Source organism: Ranitomeya variabilis, chromosome 6 (genome assembly GCF_051348905.1).
Source record: "Ranitomeya variabilis isolate aRanVar5 chromosome 6, aRanVar5.hap1, whole genome shotgun sequence".
NCBI lineage: Eukaryota > Metazoa > Chordata > Amphibia > Anura > Dendrobatidae > Ranitomeya > Ranitomeya variabilis.
Window position 1 is genome coordinate 35,886,423 of NC_135237.1, and position 10,292 is coordinate 35,896,714.

Here is a 10,292-nt window from a genome sequence, read left to right on the forward strand (position 1 = left end):
AAGGGGAATAGCCAGGGGTGTAACAATCGCAGTAACAGAGGAAGTGACCGCAACTGGAAACGTGTGGTGGGGGGGCTGCCGACGACAGTACATATTTCAACTGGATGTGTGTCGCCTCCGGCCAATCAGATGCCAGCAGCTGACGTCAACATACTAGTTACTGGCGGTGCATGGCAGTGACGTCATGCGCTGCCCGTCAATGCACACAGAAGTCAGCTGCCAGCTACAGAAGAGTATGCCACGCTTCATTGGAGAAGGTGAGTAGTATTGTTTTTTTTTTTATGTTTTAAAGAAAAGCATCAGAATAGAGAGCATATATACCAGGATGGGGGACACATATATTATATATAAAATATATTTATATATTTTACCATAAGCTTTTCTATTAAAAAATATATATACAGTTGGGAAAATAAGTTTTTGATACACTGCCGATTTTGCAAGATTTCCCACCTACAAAGAATGATAAGGTCGGTAATTATTATCATAGGTACACTTCACCTGTGGGAGACAGAATCTAAAAATAAAAACCCAAAAATCACATTGTATGATTTTTACATAATTAAATTGCATTTTATTGCCTGAAATAAGTATTTGATCACTGACTAACCAGCAAGAATTCTGCTCTCACAGACCTGTTATGATTTTTTTTTAAGATGTCCTCCTACTCTGCACTCATTACCTGTATTAATTGCACCTGTTTGACCCCGTTACCTGTATTAAAGACACCTGTCCACACACCCAATTACACTCCAACCTCTCCACCATAGCCAAGACCAAAGAGCTTTCTAAGGACACCAGGAACAAAATTGTAGACCTGTACAAGGCTGGAATGAGCTACAGGACAATATGCAAGCAACTTGGTGAGAAGGTAACAACTGTTGGCAAAAGAAACACAAGATGCCTGTCAATCTTTGTCGGTCTGGGGCTCCATGGCAGATCTCGCATCGTGGGGTAAGAATGATTCTGAGAAAGGTCAGGAATCAGCCCAGAACTACATATGAGAACCTGGTCAATGGCCTGAAGAGAGCTGGGACCACATTCTCGAACATTACTGTTAGTAACACACTACGCCGTTATGGATTAAAATTCTGCTGGGCACTCAAGATCCCTTTCCTCACGCCAGCACATGTCCAGGCCCGTTTGAAGTTCACCAATGACCATCTAGATGATCCAGAAGAGGCATGGGAGAAGGTTATGTGGTCAGATGAGATCAAAATAGAACTTTTTGGTATCAAACTCCACTCGCCGTGTTTGGAGGAAGAAGAAGGATAAGTACAATCCCAAGAACACCATCCCAACCATGGAGTATGGTGGGGGAAACATCATACTTTGGGGGTGCTTTTGTGCAAATGTGACAGATTGCCTGCACTGTATTGATCTTGGACTTTGTTGCAAATGTTGCTCCGTTTAACAACTGAGGCAACGCTGCATTAGACTCTCTGACTAACTCATTTCTGCCTCCCAAGGATCCACCTCATCACGTGAAACATAACACATATAATTGGAGAATAGTAAAAGATAATCTAAAGCTTGTGAGACACATGGGGTTATTATATAAATACTGCACATGTGAAGCAGGACATGGCACGTGCACATGATGTTTGATGATTAATTTAATTTTTATTAATTGATCTTGCAAATAATTTTAATGTATTTAGGTAAATATAAATATTCTATACAATTAATTCAATTTTGTAATTAATCCCACAATGCATCTTCCTCAAATTGCTTATAGCTGGGGGTCCCAATACTGAGATCACATGAGAAAGGGGGTCCCGATAGTCATGCAGACACACTGCCACTCCGTACAAAGTTTCTAACATAGCTGAGCACAAAGTCCATCTATCTTTCTCACTCCCATAGTGGGGATTCTGAGACTAACCTTATTTTTCATTTTAATTAATGTAATTATTCTTTGTACTATATGATACTATTGTACTGCTAAAATGTTGCATGGGTTAAAAAAGTACATTCACTTGGATCACCATTTTTTGTGTAATGAATCGGTCATCAGGTCCATTATGGATTTTGTAAAAATGGAAGCCATGACCTCAGCACAGACGGAACCCAAGATGTAGCAATAATATCTCTAAAAATCTTCTTTTTCGGGACCCCCTACACTCTCATCACATCATGCTCAGCAGCCATTGCACAAAGTAGCCTGTGCCGCTCACGTCATTCAGCTTTAATTGCTATTTTTCGTGATTAAATTGACTTAATTTTCACATGATTACTTTTTATAGCTCATAAATATGCATTGCACTTTGCATTTCTCTGCCCCGGGCTAAGCACAGAACATCTGGGATTATCTACGATACATAAACCCGAGCTCGGGCTTTGATCTGAGAACTCTTTAAACAATATACAAATTACTTTGGGGTGACATTATAGGTCATTTCCATAGCACATTTCACATTTACCGCCCTATAAATTACGTCCAAAACATTTATCAAGAGCGGAAAAAGCAACAGGAGCCACAGAGAATCGGGGGTATGGAGAGAACATACTGTTCGGATTGTAATATACAATTGGTGAAAAAAACAACAGCAAAATAAGTTTTATTGGCTGTCCTGCCCGGCTGCGAACAGTTCCCGACTCTCGCTCCACTTCGGATGAGTTTTTATAGTATGGATGATCTACAAGTTCGGAATATGGCCCGCAGCTATGAATTCCAAACACAAAGTAATTAAAAAATTGTGAACCATTAAAGTGTAAAGTTTTCATGTGCTGTGATGAAATTTAAAGTCCCCTCTTCATGATGAATTACAGTGAAAAATTCAGGATAGGTCCACTCCTAACCCCCCACATAACTTTTTATGATACATTTTCTCTCTTTTTTTTTTTGTGTAGTTTTTGTGCTTCTGTTTTTTTCTTCCTCTTCTTCCAAGACCCAAAACTTTTCTACTTTTCCCTCCAGGTAGCCATAAGAGGGCTAATTCTTTTTGAGGAATGAGTTGTAGTATCGTTTGAAAAACAGGAAAAAAATGACAACTAAGATGAAAAGATGAAACCTCACCCCCCCCCCCACACTCTACCTACAATTTCCCTATAGTTTGGGGGATTTTGTTTTCACTGCATTCAAAGTTTACAATGTAAGTCGACAAATCGTTTCGGGACATAATCGCATTTTGATTGCTTTTATTGAACATTTTGGAAAGCGGGCAGTGATGAACAAATGGCAATTCTTGTGTTTTGATTTTGATTTTTGCTTTACACCATTTACTAAATGAGTTAAATCATTTTATTTTTCATTGATCAAACTTTTATGGACATGGCAGTAACAAATATCTTTATTATTAAAATGTATTTATTTTTTAATAAAAAAAAAAAGGGGGTGATTTCAATGTTTATTTTTTTATGTTATTAAAGGAAACCTGTCTCCTGATTTATGCTGACCAAACCTCAGGCATGATTGCAACCAGGTATATTATCAGGCGTTTCCAGAAAGATATATATTAAACATCCGGCCGGGAACCGTTCCCGGATACAGGACTAGTCCAGCGTCGCTCCTGGCAGGCTTCTCCCAGCACCGCTCCAAGTGGTTAACTTGTCTCTCGCTTTACTCATTATTAAAGTTTTCCGCCAATCAAACTTTTCTTTTGTTTACAGCTCGTTGTCTTGGAGACCGACCATCGCTGCTAGACAGCAGAACCCGTGCAGCACTTTCAAGCTTTTTTTTCTCTCGAGCTGTTAAGCACTGTTATAGAGCTGGCCAGGGTTGCTGGAGCTCGATGTCACCTTTCAGCGCAGTGCTTACAAGCTAGACAGCAGCGGTGGTCGGTCTCCGAGGCAATGAGCTGTAAGCAAAAGTGTTAATATCTCAAGAACGGCTTCAAATATTAATAAGCAGTAAATTGCAAAAGTGCTTGTTTTTACCAATTCTATCTGACAATGTTCTCCAATGAAAATGGGAGTAAACGTTTGTAGTCATGTAAAAACTTGCAAAAACAAATTAATAAATAAGATAAATTTTAATACCCCTCAAAAAATGTACATCCAGCTTCCACTTTGGACCAGGTTATACCTCTTATTTAAAAAAGGAAAAAAAGTAAAATAAAAATATATATAAATATACATATATATCTATATATATCTGTATTTCTATCTATCTATCTATCATCTATCTATCTATCTATCTATCTATCTATCTATCTATATATATCTTTTTTAATTGTTCATCTCTATGATTAATTAATGGGGGTTTCCGAAATGTCCTAATTTACATTAATAAATAGGTTTGTATATTGAGAGGATGGAGAGACAGTTCTTTGTTGGACCACCTCTCATCATAAACACCATGCCATGGTTGTGTCGCTTGCTTCTATAAGCTTGTCTAAAGGACTGGCTATGTTGCATCCTATTATTATTTTATTCTCCATATTTCGTATAAGAATACAACATTTATTGTAAAAGCGGCCATAAATTGTATGCAGTAAATGGGGATGTCACAAAACTGTATACTGAGATTGCCTGAGTTGTCCTTAGCAACCAATCAGAGTTTAGCTTTCATTTTTTCAGAGAGGTTGAAGAAAGAAAAGCTGAGCTCTGATTGGTTGCTAGGGGCAACAAAGGAAGTCTTAGTATTAGCATTGAAAAATGAGGCCTATGTGTTTTCACAAATCAGGAGATCAGAGACAAATATAGGACTAATACAACCAGTCACTCCTTCTCTCTGGCATAATGTATTAAATGGAATGCAATTTACCAGGATGACCAGCATGTAGTACCAAATTTATCCTGCGGTAGGCATCACAGGGGAAATGTATAGGGCACAACACCTGCCATGGGGCAAAATCAGCTTTTCGGTGGAGATTGAGAAGAAAGAAGCCGCAATCGTCCTCATAGGGACTATCTTCAACATGTCCTTTCTTATTTTTCTCCAGCATTAAAAAACAAAATACGATTTTTTGTTACTCTGCTGGGAAATAGTTATGCTGCATGTGTCTTTATGCCGCCACCTAGTGGTAGTGATGGGACCTGCTTATTTGCAGAAACATTTTTTGCATCTTAACAAAAGAGAATAACTAAAGGACTTTTATTTTTAGATGCATCTTATTGAAATAAAAAGACTTCTATAACTGTCTAAGCTCTATTTCTCCGATACAGCTCTACAAATTCTGTCTAACATTTACGCAATCATAAACTTACAAGATAAATGAACGTCCGCCACCTGCAGCCACTACATGGATGTACAGTTGCGATCAAAATTATTCAACCTCCACTGCAAATTTGGTTTGTTAGTAACATTTTTCACCGCAAGAACGCAAAATAAATGGATGTACACCTCTACTTACCCAAAAGTGCAATAAATGTTGGCACCAATATGCTGAATACCAAATAAATAGACCCAACGGTTTTAGTGTTATCTTCTGTGAAATGACGAAACTAGAACCTTTCAGGCTTGTAGATCAGCAGCATTTCTGGAGAAGGGGGAATAAAGCAAATGCTGAAAGCAACACTTGCCTACATTGAAGCATGGTGGTGGCTCGGTGATGCCTACAGTGAAGCAAAGTGGTAGGTTAATGTTTTTGATGTGGTTTTATGATGCCTACAGTGAGTATTGTGGTAGCTCGGTGATGCCTACAGTGAAGCATAGCAGAAGGTTAGTGAAGCCTGTAGTTAAGTATTATGGTGGTTTGGTGATGCCAACAGTTAATCCCTATGGTGGCTCAGTCGTGCCTACGCTGAAACATGGCAGTGGCTCAATAATACCTACAGTAAAGCATGGCTTAAGCTCGATGATGCCTACTGTGAACCATGGTGGTGGCTTGGTAATGCTTACAGGCAAACATGGTAGTGACTCAGTGATACCTATAATGAAGCATAGCAATGATATGGAGAGAAGTGACCACGGCACTCAGGGATTCTTGGGAGGTGCTCAAGTTAGGGATCCAACCCGTATATATAACCAAAAATATACTTGGTACTCAGGAGAAATTCGTTGCAAGATTCAAACATAGATTTTTATTTTTCGGTGCATCCAGCTCAACATATATAAACGTTTTTGGTCTCTACAACTGAGACCTTCATCAGATACAGTTGTCAAAGCTGAAATGTATATACAAAAGAGACAAGAGAAATGCTTTTTAAACAAAGAAAATACTGATGCACAATAACATAGAAAAAATACATAAAGATGAAAGGTGCGATCCATACTATACTATTAAAACAGTCTGCATGGAGGCATAAAGTAATGGCATACAGCACGGGTGGCAGAATAGGTGAATCCGTCCTAGAACTGCGTGCGGCGTGAATCCTGTACAAAAGGTGCTGGAGAGTGTACACGTGTTAAGGTTATACTAGGTAGAAGAAAGAACGACAAGCAACATGAGAACTTAAATTCTATGACCACGTGGTGGATCTAAAATTACATCGAATGCACTGTCCTAGGTAGAGGATACGGGAAGTGGAATACCCTCCACTGATGAGTGTGGGGATATGCGACTAAAGTGCACAGTGAGCTACCTGTTAAAAAGGGAGAATAAGCATCAGAGCAATGAGACCAATGAGCTACACAGGTGATGGGGCACAAGTGCCCTGTATGAAACATGCCAGATAGTCTACGGTGTGACCACCAGAATACCCAAAAGCTAATGTATAGTATTGGGCTAAACGCGGCCCAAGGAGGAATACCTGGAGACCAAAGGTGGTGTGCGTGAGTCACACACTGGGTGTAATGCTAGCCAGGGAGCGGGAGCGCATCCACGACAAGGGTTTAGCTGCCACTGACAGACTCCTGCTAGATAACAAAGTCGACACTTCTGCGCCGACCTGTTGAACTTGGTTCTTAAAGAAAATTACTTCATGTTCCAAGATTCCTTTTATGCCCAGTTACAAGGTACTGCTATGGGCGCGAACGTAGCGCCCCCGTATGCTAACGCATACATGGCGGCTTTTGAGAACGACTACGTGTATGACCACCCTCTATTCATCGCCCACTGCAGGGTATGGCGCAGGTATATTGATGACATTTTTTGCGTGTGGGACGGTCCCCTTGAGTCATTAATAGCCTTTGACCAACATATCAATAGCATCTGGCCCGAACTTGGTTTCTCTATACAACACGACAAATCCAAAATCAGTTTCTTAGACACCCTCATTTACAAGGAGAGGGACGGTCTCCTGTCCATTGATCTTTACACAAAGCCAACGGACCGCAATGGCCTCTTGCATTTCACCAGCTGCCATCCGCCTTCCATCAAAAATTCCATTCCCAAGTCCCAGTTCCACAGGGTTGAAAGAATTGTCTCAGATGACAAGATCAAAAAGACAAGATTGAGTGAGATGGAACATAAATTCTCCAACCGGGGATATCCGCAGCACATCCTCTCGGAGGCCAAACGCAATATTTCAGTAAACAGACCCAAAGATGACCATAAGAGAATCCCTTTTGTCTCCACATTCCATCCCTTCTCCAACATGGTTCAGTCTACCATCAGGAGACACTGGGGTATCCTCACAAAAAGCTACCCCAGTATTCCAGAATTTAGGGCGCCTTTCATGTCCTGTTTTAAACGAGCTAGAAACCTTAGGGATAAACTAGTCAAAGCAGACATTGGCTCAAGCAGTAGGGTCCCCAAACAATCTTTTCTACAGACCCAGAGACAAGGCACATTCCCTTGTCTGGATTGCCTACAGTGCAGCAATGTCCAGAAGGGTCCCTCAGTCTCCCACCCCCAAACGGGCAAAGCAATCCCCATAAAAGGTTTCTTCACCTGCGAGTCTACACATGTTATTTACGTCATCAAATGCCCCTGCGGGCTGGCATATGTGGGGGAAACCACACAGCCAATAAGAGATAGAGTGGCCCAACATAAATCCACAATCCGTTGCAATAAAACACATCTACCTCTCCCTTACCATTACTCCAAACAAAACCACAATATTTCTCAGCTCCGTTTTCAGGTCCTGGAACAAGTAGATACTCCGAGAAGGGGCCAAAGCCGTGTTAGTTTACTCCTCAAAAGGGAGGCCTACTGGATTTATTCCTTGCAAACCTTAGAACCAAAGGGACTCAACAGAGACTACGACGTCTCGGCTTATTTGTAATATTGTACATGTAAATTGTTTTGATTGCATGCTTTGTAGCACCTTTTGGATGCACACTGTAATGTAACATGATACTTGTTTCATTTGTTTTTAATCTTTACTCATTTCTGTCTCTCTTTACAGAACCGTTAAATGTACTCATCGCACTGAGCACCGCACACGGTATAGTATTCACCACATGCCTATATAGAGGGTTAATCAGTTCTCTATATACCCAGGGTGACCCTTGCCCAGATATCCTTGGGGTGTTCAACCCCACATCAGCCAGATTCCCCAGTCCTCCTTATCTAGCCTGGACACTCTGGTGTACTACTATGCAGCCCTATAGCCATTCACTTTACTCCCTGGGGCCCACTGCGCATGCACCAGCTCCTGCAGCGCTTATCCCCTCTGCTATCCATATCGGATCGTCTGCGCATGCGCCGGTTTCTCCGGTCACATGACCTGATGACGTCAGGCGTCAGGTGACGCTCCCCAGCGCGCTCTTAAACCTGGAAGTGCTGCGTTCCTCCTAGCAGCCCCGGGAGCACTTCCCTACTTCTCAGCGCAGCGTCCACACCGCCCCTGGCATCGGTGACTTTCAGGTAAACCCACAGCCGGTCCTAGCCCAGCGCTGGCTCTGTCAAGTCTCCAGCCTGGCTCCAGTCCAGTTTAACCCTCTGCCTATATCTGTCTCCCACAGCGCTCCTCACCCTGCGAATATCTCGCCCTGCCAAGAGCGCGTCATTCTGTCCTGCATTCTCTCAGGTATGACATTTAGGCTCAGGACACCCATTAGACTGGATCCTTTCTTGACAGCCCTGCAGCGCTCATATGTATTTCATTCTACCCTGCAGGCGCCTTGCGCTCCCGCTCCCTGGCTAGCATTACACCCAGTGTGTGACTCACGCACACCACCTTTGGTCTCCAGGTATTCCTCCTTGGGCCGCGTTTAGCCCAATACTATACATTAGCTTTTGGGTATTCTGGTGGTCACCCCGTAGACTATCTGGCATGTTTCATACAGGGCACTTGTGCCCCATCACCTGTGTAGCTCATTGGTCTCATTGCTCTGATGCTTATTCTCCCTTTTTTACAGGTAGCTCACTGTGCACTTTAGTCGCATATCCCCACACTCATCAGTGGAGGGTATTCCACTTCCCGTATCCTCTACCTAGGACAGTGCATTCGATGTAATTTTAGATCCACCACGTGGTCATAGAATTTAAGTTCTCATGTTGCTTGTCGTTCTTTCTTCTACCTAGTATAACCTTAACACGTGTACACTCTCCAGCACCTTTTGTACAGGATTCACGCCGCACGCAGTTCTAGGACGGATTCACCTATTCTGCCACCCGTGCTGTATGCCATTACTTTATGCCTCCATGCAGACTGTTTTAATAGTATAGTATGGATCGCACCTTTCATCTTTATGTATTTTTTCTATGTTATTGTGCATCAGTATTTTCTTTGTTTAAAAAGCATTTCTCTTGTCTCTTTTGTATATACATTTCAGCTTTGACAACTGTATCTGATGAAGGTCTCAGTTGTAGAGACCGAAAACGTTTATATATGTTGAGCTGGATGCACCGAAAAATAAAAATCTATGTTTGAATCTTGCAACGAATTTCTCCTGAGTGCCAAGTATATTTTTGGTTGGAAGCATAGCAATGAGTCAGTGATGCGTACAGTGAAACACGATGGTGACTTGGTGATTCCTACAGTGAAGCATGGTGTTGGCTCAATAACGCCTACAGTGAAGCATGGTAGTGGCTTGGTGATATATTCAATGAAGCATAATGGTGGCTTGATGATGTCTACAGTGAAGAGTGGTGGTGGCTCGGTGATGCCTAAAGTGAATCATGGTTGTGGCTTAGTGATGCTTACTGTGAAGCATGGCAATGACTTTGTGATGCCTATGGTAGTGACTCGATGATACCTACAGTGAGGCAGGATGTTGGCCCAGTGATAACTACAGTGAAGCATGGATTATTTTGCTCGGTAATGTGTACAGTGAAGCATGGTGGTGTCTTGGTGATGTACGATTATACAAAGAAGTATGGTGGTGGCTCGGTGATGCTTACAGTGAAACATGGTGGTAGTTCAGTGATACCTACAGTGAAGCATAGTGGTGGCTCAGTGATACTATTGGGCCACTTCACTTGTTATGGCACTGGAAATCTGCACTGTATGGAGCACAAGATTAATTCAATAAAGCAGCAGGAAGTCCTAGGAGAAAACGTCATGCCTTACGTGAAAAG

General features: G+C 41.9%; 1 protein-coding gene across 2 annotated transcripts in view; it reads right to left on the bottom strand.

Moving 5' to 3' along the window:
* Window positions 1–9,696: 9,696 nt before the first annotated feature.
* The window catches only part of LOC143783391 (metalloreductase STEAP4-like), a 20,813-nt gene continuing 20,217 nt past the window's right edge, over window positions 9,697–10,292 (bottom strand). For both annotated transcript variants that reach the window (XM_077271809.1, XM_077271808.1), the window contains exon 5: window positions 9,697–10,292. This exon is cut by the window's right edge and continues 945 nt beyond it. The gene's annotated coding sequence lies outside the window, so the exon portion shown is untranslated.